Genomic DNA, 20,430 nt, shown 5'->3' on the forward strand with positions numbered 1-20,430 from the left:
ATAACATATACCACATTTTCATTATCTATTCATCCGTTGATGGGCACTTAGGTTGGTTACACATCTTGGCTATTGAGAATAATGCTGCAATCAACATGGGAGTGCAGATATCTTTTCAATATACTGATTTTCTTTCTTTTGGATATATACCCACTAGTGGAATTGCTGGATCGTATGGTTGTTCTATTTTTAGTTTTTGAGGAACCTCCATTCTGTTTTCCATAATGGTTGTGCTAATTTACACTCCTACTGACAGTGTATGAGAGTTCCTCCTCCTCTGTGCCCTCACCACCATCTGTTATTTCTTATTTTTCTGATAACAGCCATTTTAACCTGGGTGAGATGACCTCATTGTGGCTTTGATTTGCATTTTTCTGCTGATTAATGATGTTGAGCATGTTTTTATATACCTGTTGGCCATTTGTATGTCTTCTTTTGAAAATACCTATTCAAATCATTTATAAATGGGATTATTTGGGTGTTTATTTATTTATTTATTGCTATTGAGTTGAGTTATTTATGTATTGTTGTTATTAATCCCTTTTCAGATGGATAGTTTGCAAATATTTTCTTCCATTCTGTAGGTTGTCTCTTCACTCTGTTGATTGTTTCCTTTGCTGTGCAGAAATTGTTTAGCTTGATATAATTCCATTTGTTTATTTTTGTTTTTATTGCTTGTGCTTTTGTGGTCTTACCCCAAATCTTTGCTCAGACCAGTGTGCTGAAGCATTTTCCCAATGTTCTCTTAAAGCAGTTTCAGTTTCAGGTCTAACAGTTAAGTCTTCAATTTTGAGTTATTTTTGAGTTATTTTTGTATGTGGTGAGGGTCTAGTTTCATTGTTTTGCAGATAAATATCCAGTTTTCCCCAGTATCACTTATTGAAAAGATTGTTCTTTCTCCAATGTATGTTCTTGGCACCTTTGTTGAAAATGTAAAAACTCACAATGTTTAGTAAACATTCCAGAAGCAAGGTCCATTTTATCTCATAAGGAAGATGTGAGAATTAAATGGAGGACACTTTAAAAAGTGTTTAGCATAATATCTGTATAATTTATTACGTACTGTATACATGTTTGTTTTCTTTTTACTTCTGGTTATGTAACAGTAAAATAGCAGAAGAACTAACATAACTAACTCCATTTTTGTTTAAGGGGCCTTTACCCATTCCTGCATGTAGTTAGGATAATTTTAGAGCACTGAGATAAAATGCAAAAATGGCAATCATATAGTTTTTGAAACTAACTCTGGCATTAAAGGGGAAGTATATAAACAACAAACTATGTTTTGTTAAAGATTTATAGGAGTATTGTGACCTGGCCAAGGAAAAAACAGCTCCCAACCTCCTTGGACCCTCACTGGTGCCCAGATATCTGCAGCCATTGCTCACTTCTTGATTCCAACCCCTTGCTCTTTCCCCTGCCCTTAACATAAAAGGAGCTGAAATTTTTACTGAGTTAAGATGGTTCTTAAGTTATTAAGAATAGTAGTCCAGGCCGGGTGCGGTGGCTCACACCTATAAACCTAGCACTGTGGGAGGCTGGGTCTGGTGGATCACTTGAGGTCAGGAGTTCAAGAGCAGCCTGGCCAACATGGTGAAACCCCATCTCTACTAAAAATACAAAACTTAGTCGGGCGTGATGGTGCACCCCTGTAATCCCAGCTACTTGGGAAGCTGAGGCAGGAGAATCGCTTGAACCCAGGAGGCGGAGGTTGCAGTGAGCTGAGGCCATGCCACTGCACTCCAACCTGGGCGACAGAGTGAGACTCTGTCTCAAAAAGAAAGAAAGAAAGAAAGAAAGAAAGAAAGAAAGAAAGAAAGAAAGAAAGAGAACAAGAATAAGAACATTGGTCTGCCATCTTCTCTGTTTACTGGGTCTTCAAAATAAAGTCACTGTTCTTGCTCTAACTTCTTGTCTCTTGGCATATTGAGCTGTCGTGTGGTGAACAAAATGAGTCTGGACTTGGTTACAGTTCTGTGAAAAATTACAAATCAATTTCAAGTCAAAACCATGCTGGGAACTCTTACAAGTCTTAGGTTTTCCCTTGGAGAGGCACCTGTTTTGAATTTCTAGAGTGTGTCTTTCCTGAACAAGATGATGAACCTGTTGTCATTTTTTAAAGAGAGGTCTTGCTCTGTTGCCCAAGCTGGAGTGCAGTGTCACAATCGTGGCTCATTGTAGCCTTGAACTCCTGAGCTCATGCAGTTCCTGTTATTGCCTCAGCTTCCGTGTTATCATTTTTAAGTGTTCAACAAGAGGTTCTGTACATCAGGAAAATTAAATTCTATTTGTAAAATTGGAGTCATTGGAAAAGTTCACTGCATTAAAAAATCTTGAGATTTGGAAATTATTAGGGGAAAATTGGGGCAACCTAGATTCTTGTGACTGAATGCAGATTGTTAGAGAGAGGATGCTTAATTTCCTGAAATCTGTTTAAAAGATGGGAGGTTTAGGAGAAATCTACCTGACAGGGTAGTTATGAGACCTAAATAAGTCAAGAGTTTAGTGTGATATATAATGGTTAGCTTCTTCTTGAATTTGAACCTATTATAGAAAAAAAAATAAATTTTAAAAAGTTAGCTTCTTTTGTAACGTACTTTTGTTGTCATATATTCTAACATTTTTATTTTGAGAATAGCAAGCTTGAAATTATTTCTTTCAACATATTGAACTGATATTTAAACCTGTATATATCCAGTGCTGTCTAATTGCAATAATGATTTTAAAGTGGTTAGTATGCAATAATGTGCTGATTTTTTTGCACGAAACACAGCATATTCTTGGTGTGTAGTGCAGGCAATTATTTAGTGATTATGCAATTATATACCAGTTGTCTTGAACCAAAAATCTTTCTGTACTGATTTTAATGCTGCATCTCATTGTGCTTACTTTCCTGTTTCCTTGTCATGCATATATTATTTTTAATTTCCCACCAACCATGACTTCTTCCCTTAGATAATGTTTCCTCTCTTCCTAACTTGGAGTCTTGTACTCTGACTGTTGGATGTCTGTACTCTTGTTCTTGGGCTGTTGTATCAGTCCGCTCTCATGCTGCTAATAACAGTCTCAGGCTGCTAATAAAGACATACCTGGGACTGGGTAAATTATAAAGGAAAGAGGTTTAATTTACTCACAGTTCAGCATGGCTGGGGAAGCCTCAGGAAACTTACAATCATGACAGAAGGGGAAGGAAACACGTTCTTTACATGGCGGCAGCAAAGAGAAGTGCTGAGCAAAACCGGGGAAAGCCCCTTATAAAACCGTAAGATCTTGTGAGAACTCACTCACTATCATGAGAACAGCAGCATGGGGGTAACTGCCCCCATGATTCAATTACCTCCCACCAGGTCCCTCCCATGACACATGGGGATTACGGGAACTACAATTCAAGATGAAATTTGGGTGGAGACACAGCCAAACCATATCAGCTGTTCGCATGGAAATCCTCCCCACCTTTATATTTTATTCATGAAACATTTACTGAAATTCCACTATATTCTAGTCACTGGCACTAATTGGGCAAAAGAAAAATGATCCATTATCATTCCCTGGGCAGAAGGAGTGCTCAGTCTCATGAAAAAGACAGATTATTGTACTGTAGGATGATTAGCGCTATAATAGGGATGGCCTAGGAGGTAGTAGAAGCACAGAAGTAGAAGCAACACTTACTTATGAAACCTTCAACGCATATTCCATGCCACTGAAAATGATAATCTGTTGTGTAATGCAAAAAGCAGAGGATTTATGGTTGGCGACATCTCCTATTTCTCTCAAGTGAATTACTCTTTCTAGGCATTAGAGTTCTCATATTTAGAGCAAAAGTCTTGAACAAGATCATGGTTTTCAAATTGTGTTTCACAGACTTACTAATATGCAAATAAAGAGCTTCATGGCCAAATATACTTGTGTATTACTGGGTTAAACAAAATTAAATTTATTTGTTGGATTTCTGAGTTTTAATAGGTTATTGCAAATTATAAACATTTACAAAAGGAATATACTTCTTCATATATTTTTTACACCATGGAATTCTTCTATATCAGTTAGGAATTTAGTTTGCTACATAACAGTCTCAAGAAATAGTTTTTAAACTCTTAACCTTTAGGTCTATGATTCATTGAGATTTTATTTTTTATATGGCATAAAATACAGGTCTAACTTTTGTGGTTTTTTGCATGAGATTATTCAAAATTTTTTGTGTGTATTTATTTTTTAGAGATAAGGGTCTCTCTCTGTTGCCCAGGCTTGCCTCAAATTCCTGAGCAATCCTCCCACCTCAGCCTCCCAAGTAGCTGGGACTACAGGTGTATGTCAATGTGCCTGACAAGGTTATTGAATTTTGACAACATTATTTGTTGAAAATATTATTTCTCTCATTGAATTGCCTTGTCATCTCAGTTAAAAATAAGTTGACCATATTTGTGAGTCAATTTCTGGACCATTTATTCTACTCCATTGATCTATGTATTTGTCCTTCTGTCAATGATACTCTGTCTTGATTACCTTTGTAATAAATCTTGAATCAAGTAGTGTAATTCTTTTAACTTTGTCATTCTTTTTCAAAATTTTTTGTGTATTTCAGATCCTTTGCATATCAACTAAGAATTTTAGAATCCACTTATCAATTTTATAAGGAAGCCTCCTGGGATTTTGGTTGGTATTGTGTTGAATCTATTGATCAGTTTGAGGAGAACTGACATTTTCATACTATTGAGTCTTCCAAACCGTGAGTATAGTATATCTTCCTATTTAAGTTTTCTTTAATTTCTCTTAGTAATTTTTTATAGTTTTCAATGTGCAGATCTTGCACATTTAGCATCACATTTATCCCTAAATATTCTATATGTCTGATGCTGTTTTAAATATTTTTAAAATTTAAAATGTCCAGTTATTCACAGCTAATATATAAAAGTACAATTGATTCTTGTGTATGGACTTTATATTCTGTGACCTTACTAAGCCCACTTATTAGTTGTAGATTATTTGTACAACATTCTAGAAGATTTTCTATTTGGACAACATGTTATCCATGAATAATGAGAGTTCATTGTTTTCCCTTTCCAATCTGAATGCCTTTTTTTTCTTGCCTTATTTCATTGACTAGAATTTCTTCTATTCAGTATCATACTGAATAGAAGCAGGATGAATGGACAGCTTTGCCTTATTACTGATGTTAGGAGAAAAGCATTCAGTCTCTCATCAGTAAGTGTGATACTAGCTACAGGTCTTTTGTAGTTACCCTTCTTTAGGGTATTCTATTCTTAGTTTGCTTAGTGATTTAATCAGGAATGAATGATGCATTTTTGTGAAATGTCTTCTCTGTGTTTATAAAAATGATTATATGTTTTTTATTTATTCTTTTATTCATATAGTGAATTACAGTGATTTATTTTTGATTGTTAAATCTACTTTACATTCCTCAGATAAACCCCATGTAGTTATGATAAATTGTCTTTTTTATATAGTGTTAGATTCAATTTGCTAAAATTTTAAGAATTTTTGAGTCTTTTTGAACAGTATTAGTCTTTAGTTTTCTTTCTTGTAATGTCTTTATCTGATTTTGGTGTCAGGGTATTCTGACCTCATAGAATGATTTGGGAAATATTCTATTTTATTCTATTTTCTGGAAGATTTCATATAGAATTGTAATTATGTCTTCATTAAATGTTTGGGAAAATTTGCCAGTGAAGTCTGGGACCAAAGTTTTCTTTGTGAGAAGGTTTTTAAACTACAAATTAATATTTGACTATTGTTATTGATTTCTTCTTGAATGAACTTTGGCACTTTTTGTATTTTAAGAAATGTGTACATTTGTCAATTTCACCAACATCGTCAAATTTATTGGCATAAAGTTGTTTCTATGATTTGAATATTTGTCCTCCCCCAAAACTGATGTTAAAATTTAATCCCCAACTTGGCAGTATTGAGAGGTGGGTCCTTTAAGAGTTCTTTATGTATTCAAGATACTAAACCATTATCAGATATATAATTTGCAAATATTCCCTCCCATTCTGTGAGTTGTTTTTTCACTTTCTTGGTGGTGTTCTTTGAGGTCCATTTTAAAAAATTGATAAAGTTTAACTTATGTATTTTTTCTTTTTTGTTTATTGTTTATAATATTCCCTTATTATCCTTTTTATGTCTGGAGGATCCATGGTGATATCTCCTCTCTTATTTCTGATATTGGTAATTTGCATCTTCTTTCTTTCTCCTGATCCGTCTGGATACAGATTTGTACATTTTATTGGTCTTTTCAAATAACCAACTTTTGATGTAATTGATTTATCTCTGTTTTTTCCTATTTCCTATTTTACTGATGTTTTCCCCTTACCATTATTATTTCCTTTCTTCTGCTTACTTTGAGTTAAATTTGTTATTGTTTTTTGTTTTTTTGTTTTTTGTTTGTTTCTTAAGATCCAACTTGAGGTCACTGATTTGAGGGCTTTCAGCTTTCCTAGTATAGGGATTTAGTGATTTGAATACCCTTCTGAGTACTGCTTGAGCTGCATCCCCCAGCTTTAATTATGTTGCGTTTTCATTTTTCTTTTAGTTTACAATACTTTATAGTTCCCCTTTCAATTTCTTATAGCAGTGAACTTCAGGGACATGTGTGGAATATCTGTGCCCAGTGAAGACTGTTTCAAGTCTCAAGGTCTGAGGCTGTGATGGAAGACTTAGTCTTATATGCACATCCTGCTAGCAACTGGCCATGGCAATCGAAGCTCAGGAGGCAGGGTGTGCTGGCTCTTGCCTGTAATCCCAGCACTTTCGGAGGCTGAGGCTGGCAGATCACTTGAGGTCAGGGGTTTGAGACCAGCCTGGTCAACATAGTGAAACCCTGTCTGTGCTAAAAATACAAAAATTAGCCAGGCATGTTGGCGTGCGCCTGTAATCCCAGCTGCTCAGGAGGCTGAGGCAGAGAATCACTTGAGCCCAGGACGCAGAGGTTGCAGTGAGCCAAGATTGTGCCATTGATCGTGGTCAGGACCCCAGCAACGAAACCAGGTTCACATACATCAATCTTGATGTTTGGGCAAAGCAACTCTAACAAGGTGCTATGGCATGGTGTATTACTCCAGGTGTACAGAGCAAAATAGTCAATCCATCAGTGACCTAAAGAACATGCTGAAGGCTACATTCCCAAGGAGTGACTTGGAGACATGCAAGGAGTAAGCCACCAAACATGCTGTGTTAATGCCTTCTTCACAACAGCCAAACAGAAGATTTCTCTACTGCTAACCACTGCCACTTTGAGGTACAGGTTAGATGTGGGAGTACGGGATGGTTAGGGATTGGGCACCATATGGTCTGCAATTACACAAAACCAGGAGTCACTTGTTTTAATGGAAGTTACTCTTTTTTTCATTTAAAAATATAAAGACTAGACACCTCTGCTTTGTGTGGGCTTGCTTTCCCCCGATCACATCAACCTTTCCAGCTCTTGGAACAGAATCCAAAGTCCTTAGCATGATACACAGAGCCCCACCTGATCTCACCACCCTCGGTACCTCCCCGCCTTCATCTCCCACTGCCCTCCCCCTTCATGGCTCTGCTCCAGCCGTGCTGGTGACCTTGAGGTTTCTCACACACACCAGGCCCCTGCCTGCTTCAGGTCTTTGCCTGGAGTGTTCTTAGAAATCCTCATCAATGTCCCCTCATCTCCTGCATGCCTCTCCTCAAAGATCACTCCATTGGAGGCCTCCTGGCCACTGTAGCTAAAACAGCTGCCCCTGCAATTCTCTGCGCCCTTTCTTCACACCTGACAATATATCATTAACCTGAATATGTAATTATTTTTTACCTGCTCCTCCTCCAACTCCCAATGAGACTGTCTGCACCATGGGGGCAGGGACTGTTTCTGCTTCTCTGGGAGGTCCTGAGGCCTAGCACCATGCCTGGCACAAAACTGGGGCTCAATAAGAGCCTAATGAATGAATGAATTGGATATAGATAGACAGTAGGTGGAGGGGAAGAAGGAGGGTATTTGGAACTCAGTAAGATATTTTATTTTCAGCTCTAGGCTGTAGAGGAAATACTAAACTAAATTCTTAACTTTTCTCTCAGGACTTAAGTTTCAAATGTTATATTTAATATCATAAAATTTATTTTATAAAGATGTTTTGGTTTCCTCTTAGAGGCTACCCTTGTCTAATAAGTTTTTTCTTTCTTTCCTTTTCCCTGATGACAAGTCACACATTTATAGAAGAAAATTTAAATGATGCAGAAAGGAGTAAAGTAAAAAGTGAAAAGTCTACTGGACTGGAGGTTAGGGATAGCAGTGTCAGCAGGGCTTATCAAAATGTCTCTGTGGATAAAATGGCCACATCAAACGGTCCTGCTCTGCTGTTTATGTTCTTTGCCTTTTTTTAAAGGAAAATACTTTTGAGTGTTTGTACACTTAGAATAGAATCCAAAGTCCTTGGCATGATACACAGAGCCCCATTTGATCTCCCCACCCCTGGTACCTCCCTGACCTCATCTCTCACTACCTTCTCCTCCCCTTTAATGTACTGTGAGCTTTACAAGTTTCTTTTTAAAAATATTTACAGGTTTCTTTTAACTTGTAAAGCTCACTGTATATTAAAGACAATAACCTTTCGTCCATCAAATATGTCATCATTTTTTTTTTTTTTTTTTTTTGGAGACAGAATCTTGCTCTGTCACCCAGGCTGGAGTACAGTGATGTGATCTCAGCTCACAGAACCTCCGCTTCCTGGGATCAAGTGATTCTCCTTCCCTTCTGCCCGAGTAGCTGGGATTACAGGTGTGCACCATCACGCCCAGCTAAATTTTGTATTTTTAGTAGAGACAGGGTTTTGCCATGTTGGCCAGACTGGTCTCAAACTCCTGACCTCAGGTGATCTGCCTGCCTCAGCCTCCCAAAGTGCTAGGATTACAGACGTGAGCCACCGTGCCCTGCCTTTTTTTCCTCCAATTTATTGCTTTTCTTCTAACTTGGTAGTGTTTTCTGCTGTTCAGAAGTTATTTTCATTGAGTGGTCAGTTTTATTAATCCTTTGCTTTTATTGTCTCTACCTTTTGTAGTGTGCTTAGAAAGGTCTTCCTCACCCCAGAGTTATAATACTGTTCACCTACATCTTCTTCTGGTACTGTCATGGTTTGATTTTATTCTGTCATGTTTAAATTTTAAGGCACGCCCCTTGTTGGTGATAATAGACATATATTGAGTGCTTACGATGTGTCAGGCTCTGTTCCAGGTGCCTTATATGAATCAGCTCATTTGAATGTTCAGTAAGTCCAGAGATAAGTCTGGTAGATCCTTGTTTTCACAGGTGAGGAAACTTGAAGACAGGGTGGTTGGGTACTTATGCAAGACCACACAGCTAGCGAAACCTGGTCTGTCAGAGGCTAAAGGCTACACAGTGTTGTTGTAAGGATTAGAGTTGGTGTACGTAAAGTTTCTGGAATATAGTAGGCAGTCTATAGATGGTAGGGTTTATTAATTATTATTACATGGTTCCCATAAACATAATTTCTGATGGCTGCATATTATTTGGAAAATTGTATATTTCAAGGTAAGTACATTTCTAAAATATTATTCCTTTAAAAGCATGTTTAGAATTCCATGGGAACGAACAAAACGTTTATTTGAAGAAACAATTGTCATAAAAAGAAATCCCAGAAAGATTGCATTAACGCATTAACGTGTGTTTCACTGGGCAATGGGAGTGTGTGTGTGTGTGTGTGTGTGTTTAAATCTTTGTTGGCAGAGCAGAGCGGCTGGCCACTAGAGGTCTCTGATGCCCGAGGAGCTGTCAGTGACGCGCTGGAGCGAGCGAGGGATCACTAACACCTGAGATGGACTACAGACCAGCATGCGCAAGAGATGGAAGTCCAAGTTAAACGCAAAAGGACCACCTCACTGAGAACCAAGAATGTCAGTTATACCCGAGGCCTTCTCAGCAGCAGCAAGCGCCTGTGGTGAATTTCCAGGCTGAACTGAGACAGGCATTCTTAACTGAGATAAAACCGTATTGGAACAGCAAGGAATCTGATGCCAAGGAAAATGTAATAAAGATATAATCTGTAATTTTTCAATGTAATATAGATTTATTTAGCCTGTCTTTCTATGTTTGTTGCTTTCATTTTTTAGGAAAAGGCTATGCGAGGTTGATTTTGATTTATTACCTTTTTTTTTTCCTTTGGGATCTTTTTTTCGACTTTAAGATTAGAATGCTCTCATTTCTGAGGGTTTACTATTTACTTTTTATAAAATAAGAGCAGAGAGGAAGGGGATTTACTGATAAATTCTCTTCTAGCTTTTCTTTATGTCTTTTTGCAGTATTACCCCTCAACTTGAATTAATTAGGCCTACTTATGCCACCATTTTGAGTTTAAATCCAAGGAGACAAACAGAAAATTTCTGAGAAATTCTCCTTTGTTGAATCATTTATACCCAACATTTTCAGTTTTTTTTTTTTTCTAGAGAGTCTGTCTCAGTCACCCAGGCTGGAGTACAGTGGCTTGATCTCAACTCACCACAGCCTCTGCTTCCAGTGTTCAAGCCATTCTCCTGCCTCAGCCTCTCGAGTAGCTGGGATTACAGGTGCATGCCACTGCCTAGCTAATTTTTGTACTTTTAGTAGATATAGGATTTTGTCATGTTGTCCAGGCTGGTATTGAACTCCCGACCTCAGGTGATCTGCCCGCCTTGGACTCCCAAAGTGCTGGGATTACAGGTGTGAGCCACTGCGCCTGGCCAGTATCCAACATTTTCTAGTAATTGCATGGGCTTGGTTGCAAGCAGGTGGTGGAATCTGATCGTTGTCCCAAGCTCTTCCGCAGAGTAAGACAATTTTTCATTGAATAGGCGTGCACATTTGATTTTTTTTTAACCTAGGAATTTTTTAGCTTATCAGTTCAGTTCACACATTCTTGTAAATTTTGAAGTATAATATTTAAATCATACATTATGGTCTGCAAGTAGGACCATTTAATTTTCTGATATTTAATTATATCCTATTTTATTCTAGTCTCAACTGCTAGTTCTGCCTAAACAATACTAGTTTAGGATTTCTTTAGAGCACGGGTTGGTAACATATCTGGCCCGAAATTTTATTGGAACACAACCATGTTCACTTATTACATGTGATCTGTGGTTGCATTGGTGCTACAGTGGCAACTTTGAGTAGTTGCGCAGATCAAGTGACAGGTACAGCCTAAAATATTTAATATCTTGCCATTTAAAAGAAAAAAAATGGCTGACCTTTGTTTTAGAGTAGCAGATTTAAAGAAGAAAACACCAAAGTGAGGCCAGTGAGGTTACTGATAACATTATAGAAGGTGATGAATAAAGGATTATAGAAGTTTATATGAAGTATACATTACAAGGTAGAGAATCAGATGAATTTCTTGGGTAAGGGATGACTCGAAGAATCATGTTAAAACTTGCTATATAGGTAGATGGGTAGTTTTTAAAGACATTTAAACAATTGGTACCCTTTTTCATTATAAAAATATAAGGCACGTGATAGCCAGGAAAAATAGGAAAATAAACCATTATGTTATGAATATCAGTTCAATTTTTGTTTGGTAGCTAAAAATTTACTAGGATATGTATCCAATTGGATACTTACCCAACTGCGATGAAAGGTGTAAATATTAGTAATATTAGCATGACTTTTAAATGTTTGTTACATTGTTTTCTAAAAGCATCACTAGAAATATGGATTGCCACTAAAAATTAAAGACCACTAGTTTGTTAGGACCACTCTTTGTATTCTGTTTTTTTTTTTTGTTGTTGTTGTTAAATAAATATTTCTAATAAAGGAAAAAAAATTGTCTATATTTCAGTTTTCATAAAACAGCATGTTTAAACATTTTTCTGATCATAAAAGTAGCCACAATAACTGCTGTATTTTTAAGGGCTGTGATGAAACAATGCTGTCACTGTGGAAAACAGTTTGGCAGTTCTTTAAAAAGTTGAACATAGAATTACCATATGATCCAGCAATTCCTCTCCTAGGTATATACCCCAAAAAGTGAAAGCAAGGACTCAAACAGATTCTTGTACACCAGTGTTCATAACATGTATAATAGCCAAAATGTGGAAACTACCCTAATATTCATCTATAGAAGAATGGATAAACAAAACGTGCTCTGTACATACAATGGAATATGAATCGGCCTTAATAAGGAAATTCTGATACAGGGCCTAATGTAGATGAACCTTGAAAACATTATGTTAATCGAAATAGGCCAGACACAAAAGGACAAATGTTGTATGATTTCCCTTATATCAGGTACCAAGAATAGGCAAATTCATGGAGAAAGTAGAATAGTAGTGACCAGGGGCTGGGAGAGGGGAGAGGGGAAGTGATTAATAGGCTTCTGTTTGGGAAGATGAAACATTTCTGGAAATAGACAGTGGTGATGGTTACACAATATTGGGAATGTACTTAATACCATAAAATTGTCTGCTTAAAAATGGTTAAAATGGTAAGTTTAATGTAATGTCCTTTTTTTTTTTTTTTTGAGTCGGGGTCTCACTCTGTTGTCCAGACTGAAGTACAGTGGCATGATCTTGGCTCACTGCAACCTCCGCCTCCCAGGTTCAAGTGATTCTCCTGCCTCAGCCTTCCGAGTAGCTGGAACTACAGACGTGCACCACCATGCCTGGCTAATTTTGTATTTTTAGTAAAGACGGGGTTTCACCATGTTGGTCAGGCTGGTCTTGAACTCCTGACCTCAAGTGATCCACCCGCCTTGGCCTCTCAAAGTGCTGGGATTACAGATATGAGCCACTGCTCCTGGCTGTAATGTACATTTTTCTACAGTAAAACAACAACGGGCCAGGCGCGGTGGCTCATGCCTGTAATCCCAGCACTTTAGGAGGCTGAGGAAGACGGATCACCTGAGGTCAGGAGTTTGAGGCCAGCCTGGCCAACATTGTGAAATCCTGTCTCTACTGAAAATACAAAAATTAGCCGGGCGTGATGGCACACGCTTGTAATCCCAGCTACTCAGGAGGCTGAGGCAGGAGAATCACTTGAACCTGGGAGGCAGAAGTTACAGTGAGCTGAGATCACGCCACTGGGCTCCAGCCTGGGCAATAGAGTGAGACTCTGTCTCAAAAAAATGAAAAATTAAAAAAAAAAACCATAACGATAACAAAAGGAGCCAAAATTAGCCTCTATCTCATAGACTGCCAGGCTTGAATGAGATAATTTGCGTGAGGTGCTTAGCACAGTGCCAGGATCATAGGGAATACTCAGTAAAGGAAAGATAAATGTTTTTCTAATAATTTAGAACCATTTAACTATAGAATGAGCTTCTTTGGGGGTGGAATAGTGAGCTCCCTGCTACTGGAAGCGTTTAACAGGGGCAGAACAGACTTCTTAAAGTTTCATATGCAAACAAATCATCTGGACATAGTGTTAAAATGCAGATTCTTATTTAAATAGATTCTGGCTGAGGCCTGAGAGTCTACATTTTTAGCAAGCTCCAGGTTATATTGATGTTGCCAGTGGAGCACACTTGAGTAGCAGGAGGCTAGATAATTCCTTAGTGGGATGCTGGAGAAGCTACGTGATAATTCATCAGATGGAGCAATGAGATAGATCTCTGCGGCCTACTGCGGGAACCACTCACCACATGTGGTTATTGAGCATTTGAAATGTGGCTAGTCCAAATTGAGATGTGCTGTGAGTGTAAAATACACAAAAACTTAGTATGGAAACAAACTAAAATATTTAATTAGTAATTTTTATATTGATAACATGCTGAAATGATATTTTTAGATGTATTGAGCTAAATACAATATACAGAATATAGATATTTCATATATATATGTATCTATTTTATTTTTGAGGGGGAGTCTTGCTCTGTCACCTGGGCTGCAGCTCAGTGGCATGATCTTGGCTCACTGCAAACTTTGCCTCCCGGGTTCAAGCGATTCTCCTGCCTCAGCCTTCCAAGTAGCTGGGATTACAGGTGCCCACTACCACACCCAGCTAATTTTTAAAAAATTTTAGTAGAGATGGGTTTTCACAATGTTGGCCAGGCTGGTCTCGAACTACTAACTTCAAGTGATCTGCCCATCTTGGCCTCCCAAAGTTTTGGGATTATAGGCGTGAGCCAAAGAATATTAATATTGGGACCCCTTGAGCCCAGAAGTTTGAGACCAGCCTGGGCAACATAGGGAGGAACCCTTTCTACAAAATAAAAAATAAAAACCCAGTCAAGTGTGGTAGTGCATGGCTATGGTCTCAGCCACTCAGGAGGCTGAGGTAGAGAATTACTTGGACCCAGGAGGTTGATGCTGCAGTGAGCTATGATAGTGCCATTGCTCTCCAGCCTGGGTGACAGAGATAGACCCTATCTCAAAAAAAAAAAAAAAAAAAAAAAAGTTTAAAGGGCTATTAATGGAAGGAGATCAAGCAGAATCTAGAGGGTGACACAGGGTTAGAAGATTTTCTTTTTGTGGTAACCTAGGAAGAATGTGAAGCTGATAGGAAAGATAAATGGAGAGGGAAGGTGGCTCTCCAGGACAGCAAGGAGGAGTGAGTGAGGTCTGCAAGAAGGCACAGGTAAGACTAGGTTTATGCAGCATTTATATGAATATATGAAAGATGGAAAAATGTTAATGCTGGTATCTGGGTAGTGGGGATGACGCTTACATTTTACTTTTATGTGTGTGTGTGTGTGTGTGTGTGTGTGTGTGTGTGTATTGCTAGTTTTTTTGAGATGGAGTCTCACTCTGTTGCCCAGACTGGAGTGCAGTGGCTTGATCTTGGCTCACTGCAACTGCCGCCTCCGGGGTTCAAGCAATTTTCCTGCCTTAGCCTCCTGAGTCATTGGGCTCACAGGCGTGCACCACCACGCCTGACTGTTTTTTGTATTTTAAAGTAGAGACGGGGTTTCACCATGTTAGTCAGGCTGGTCTCAAACTCCTGACCTCAGACCCGCCTCAGCCTCCCAAAGTGCTAGGATTACAGGTGTGAGCTACTGCGCCCAACCTCTTTTGTGTTTTTATCTTTTTTGTGTGTGTTTGAAAATTTTCTTTTGTGTTTTCCTTTCCCCTCCATGAAGATGCATCACTTTAAAATTGGGGCCAGGCGAGGGAGTATTACTTGTTATGAAAACAAAAGCAGAAAATCTGCTTCCTGATGTAGGAGGACCATAAGTTAGGAATAGCCAGGCCACTGACTCCAGTACACAAGGACATAAGGCCACTCTCCAGAAGCACATGACATGAACACATCTATCTCAAGAATTATAGGATAAGCATGTGTGTATGCATGGTGAGGACTAGGAGGAGGCTCTTGACTATCAAGAGTAGCAGTGGATGTTTGGATTTCAGGTGATTGCTACCTTCCTTCCACTTTTGTGTATATTTTAGTGTTTTATAATAACTATGCATTTTTTATAATCAGAAAAAATAATAAAGCTATTGTAATTTTGAAAACTATGTATAGTCTTCACCAAAGAAAGTAATAGTCCCACTGTACACTGCACTGATAAAATCACATCTTAGGCTCTCATTCTCCTACTGGCCTGGAAGAAGCAGTGGCCATATTGTGAACTGTCTGTGGAAAGAGTCACGTTTCAGGAAAATGGGGGCAGCCTCAGCAGCTGAGAGTGGCCTCTGGTCAATAGCCAGAAAGAAACTGAAGCCCTCAGTGCTACAGGTACAAGGAAATAAATTCTGCAACAATCTGGGTGAGTGTGGAAGTGGATTTTCACTCAGTCAAGTCTTAAATATATAAGTCTGGCCGACGCCTTGATTGCAGCCTTGTGAGATCCCAGAGCACAGGACCCAGTGAAGTCATGCCTGGACTCTTGAGCTACAGAAACTGTGAGACAGTACATGTGTGTTGTTCTAAGCTGCTGAATTTGTGGCAAATTTTTAATGCAGCAATAGAAAATTAACACACACTCCTACTAGCAGTATGTGAGAATTTGAAATACTTTACATCCTTGCCAACCCTCAGTCCTTTTAACTTTGGCCACGCTGGTGGGTGTGTATTGTGATTTTAATTTTGTAGGATACATGGATTAAAAATCTACCATTGTGGGGCTTGCCTTTTCACTCTTCTTAATGGTGACTTCTTTTTTGGGGGACGGGGAACGGAGTCTCACTCTTGTCGCCCAGGCTGGAGTGCAGTGGCACAATATCAGCTCAATGCAACCTCTGTCTCCTGGGTTCAAGCGATTCTCCTTCCTGACGCAGCCTCCTGAGTAGCTGGGACTACAGGCGCGTGCCACCATGCCCGGCTAATTTTTTGTATTTTTAGTAGAGATGGAGTTTCACCGTGTTAGCCAGGATGGTCTCGAACTCCTGACCTCATGATCTACCTGCCTCGGCCTCCCAAAGTGCTGGGATTACAGGCATGAGCCACTGCACCCGGCCCTTAATGGTGACTTCTAATGAAAACAAAAATTTTCCCAATTTTAAATTCAAAAAACACATCTTAGGTGTAGTTTCCAATCCCTAACATCTAACAGATGCTCTCCTTCCCCACCAAATAGGCAATGCTAACTATTTATGAATTTACCTTTATTTGTCTTTGAAGGGGATCAGAATATGCCACCCTAATATATGTCACTTTGGCATAAGGATTATTTTGAGCTAAACATAATTGTGCATCTGCAGGGGCAGGAAGAGTTCTCTGTCCTCTCCTTATCAGTCTAAAAGCAGGACATAAATTTCCCTTTGAGGAAGGTGTCCCCCTATACTAGGGAGAAAAGAGCAACTCTTACTTGTCATTGGAGATGGGAAGATGAAGCCAAAATGAACTGGCATAAACAGACCTTACTAAAATAGCCCTTATCTTCCATTAGGCCTTATCTTCTATTCTTCTCTCATATATTTCCTAGTTACTTCTCCAAAATTTATCATCTCTGGAAGCCAAAACCCCCTTTGCTTTGTTAAAAAGGTATATAAGCCTCTGAGTCTATCCACTTTGAGTTTCACTTCTTTTCTGTGAACTGTGCACATAAATATTCATAAAAAGTGCGTGCCTTTTCTCCTGTTCATCTGTTTTTAGTTTAATTTACAGCCTGCAGGCACTGACCCTAAGAGGTTAGAGGAAAAGTTTTTCTCTCCTGACATCTTCCAGGAGTAGGATAATTAATATGGTGGGAGGTCTGGAAAGCATGCCTTAGGAAAACTGATTGAGGGGATGTTAAGCTTGTGGAAGAAAACACTGCTGGGGTTGCTGATACATCAGAGGACTATTAAGGGGAGAACAAAGAAAGAAAGGCAATTAACACTTGTTAAGCATGTACTAAGTGCCTGACTCTGTGCTAGGAGTATTAGAATATTTAATCTTTGGATAAGGAAACTGAAGCTCAGAAAAATTAAGTAATTTACCCAGAGTCACCAGAGATAGAAAATGACAGAGTCTGACCTCAAGAAGATCTTCTGGCAATTTCACTCCTAGGCATATACCCCAAAGAATTGAACACTGATACTCAAATACTTTTACACACATATTTATAGCAGCATTATTCACAATATCCAAAAGTTGGAAACATCTCAAATATTTACCAGTGAGTGAATGGATACAAAATTGTAGTGTATACCTAGAGTGGAATATTACTTAGCTATAAAAAGGAATGAAGTACTGACACTACAACTTGAATGAACCTCAAAAACTTATGTTAAGTGAAAAAGCCAGATGCAAAAGGTCACATATTGTATGATTCCATTAATATGAAATTTTCTGAATAGGTAAGTTCATAGAGAAAGAAAGCAGATTGGTGGTTGCCAGGGGATCTGGGGAGGGAGGAATGGCGAGCAAGTGCTTAATGGATGTGGGGTTTGAAAATGTTAGGTGATGAAAATGGTTGCACAATAGTGTCAATGTATTAAACACCACTAAATTGTTCACTTTAAATGGCTAATTTAACATCATGTGAACTTCGCCTCAATTAATAAAAAACGGTTTTCTAGCTTCAACTACAGTGCTCTTTTCATTCTTTAAGACCAGCTGTTTCTCTGGGGAGAGTAGAAAATGGAAAGTGCACTGTGGTTAATATATATGGGAACTTTCTAAGAGTTATCCAATAATGTAATGGGCTGACTTATGTTGTATGCTTACCCTAGAAGTATTCCAGCAGAGACTGGACAGCTGTCTATAATGACTACTATAGAAGGGACCTCTAAGTTTCCCTCCAACCATCAGATTACATGATTCTATACTCTTGAATAGCTTATCTCTTGGAGAGATCAGAATTCAAGCATAACATAAGAGACAGTATAGTCAAATACTGGTCTTTATGGTAGAGACTACAAATAGGAGGCAATTTATAAGGAATATGACCAACTTTGATAATAAGGATTATATTTTTTATGTTATAGTTTTGGAGAATGTTGGAAAAACCATAAGTAAGCAGTTAAATTGCTAACATGTTAACCAAAGTGTGGTATGTGTATGTTTTTAAATTTTTTTATTAAAAAATAAAAAATTATACATATATATACTTTTTTTTTTTTTGAGACGGAGTTTCGCACTTGTTGCCTAGGCTGGAGTGCAACGGCTCAGTCTCGCTCACTGCAACCTCGGCCTCCCAGGTTCAAGTGATTCTCCTGCCTCAGCTTCCCGAGTAGCTGGGATCACAGGCATGTGCCACCACGCCTGGCTAATTTTTGTATATTTAGTAGAGACGGGGTTTTACCATGTTGGCCAGGCTGGTCTCAAACTCATGACCTCAGGTGATCCACCCGTCTCAGCCTCCCAAAGTGCTGGAATTACAGGTGTGAGCTACCGCACCCCACCAAAAAAAATTTGAGGCTGGAGCACAGTGGCGCAATCACGGCTCACTGCAGCCTCGACCTCTCGGTCTCAAGTGATTCTCTTCATCCTCCGGAGTAACTGGGATTACAGTCATGGCTAATTTTTAAATTTTTGGTAGAGGCGGGTGTTTCCTTATATTGCCCAGGCTGGTCTCGACCTCCTGGGCTCAAGCGATGTTCCTGCCTCGGCTTCCCAACTATAGTATAGATGAGAGCAATATAGCATAGTGCTTAAGAGCAATTCCAGCTCTGTCATTTACTAAATTACTCTCCTAACCTTTTATGGCCTCAGTGTTCTCAACCGTCAAAGGGGGAAAATAATAGTACCTGTCTTACCTGGTAGTTAGGAACACAAAAAGCTCTTGGCACCACCCTTGGTACATGGTAGGTACTCCACAATGTCAGCTAATATTATGATCATGTGTGCTGCCTGAAGAAATTTTTAAATGGAAAACAAAACAAACAAAAACATAGGCCGGGCTCGGTGGCTCACGCCTGTAATCCCAGCACTTTGAGGGACCAAGGCGGGTGGATCACCTGAGGCCAGGAGTTTGCGATCAGCATGGCCAACATGGCGAAACCCCATCTCTACTAAAAATACAAAATTTAGCTGGGTGTGGTAGCAGGCACCTGTCATCTCAGCTACTCAGGAGGTTGAGGCAGGAGAATCGCTTGAACCTGGGAGGCGGAGGTTGCAGTGAGCCGAGATCGCACCACTGCACTCCAGCCTGGACCACAGAGTGCCACTCTGTCCAAAAAGAAACAAACAAAAAAACGCAGCAAAATAAAACAAGGTGAACTAAAATGAGAAATATCCTTTTGGAAGAACACAGTTCCAAATATTTATTCATTCAACAAATAACTATATAGGGCCAAATGCCTTGCACTGACTTTTCCTTATAGCACAGAAGCAATAAACCCTACTATTGCGTACTCTCACGTGATTAGGGAACGTTGTTAAGGGGCTCAAAAATCGGACGTCATAGCCCGTTGGCTAACTGAATCACCCAGGGGGCTTTGCGGTGTCCCCTTCCAGCAGCCATAGGGGCCAGAGTCGGAAGCTGGGGGTTGGACTCTTGTCATCTGCTGGCAGATTATGAGGTTTGGATTAACTGGGATTTCCCCTGTTGGTGTTTTTCTGCCTTATCCGTTTAGCTTTTTATGGTCCCCTTTTTGGTATCCAACTTGCTCTTTCTTAAGTGAAGTTTCTGATTAAAGCAAGAGCTTCAAGTAAGGGGCCTGACCGTAACTTTTCACTCGTTAATGTCTGACGTCCAGTAGGTGCTTTCGCGTTCATTCTCCCTCCCTTCCTCTCTCTCCCTCCTTCCTCTCCCTCCCTCCTTCCTCTCCCTCCCTTTCTCTCTCTCTCTCTCCCCCTTCCTTTCTCTCTCTCTCTTTCTCTCCTTTCTTTGATGGAGTCTTGCTCTGTCACCCAGGCTAGAGTGCAGTGGCATGATCTCAGCTCACTGCAACCTCCACCTCCGGGGTTCAAGTGATTCTCCTGCCTCAGCCTCCCGAGTAGCTGGGACCACAGGTGCGTGCCACCACACCCAGCTATTTTTTTTTTGCATTTTTAGTAGAGACGGGATTTCATCATGTTGGTGAGGCTGGTCTCAAACTCCTGGCATCAAGTGATGCGCCCGGACCCTCAAAGTGTTGGGATTACAGGCG

This window comes from Theropithecus gelada, chromosome X, assembly GCF_003255815.1.
Source record: "Theropithecus gelada isolate Dixy chromosome X, Tgel_1.0, whole genome shotgun sequence".
In the NCBI taxonomy this organism is placed as follows: domain Eukaryota; kingdom Metazoa; phylum Chordata; class Mammalia; order Primates; family Cercopithecidae; genus Theropithecus; species Theropithecus gelada.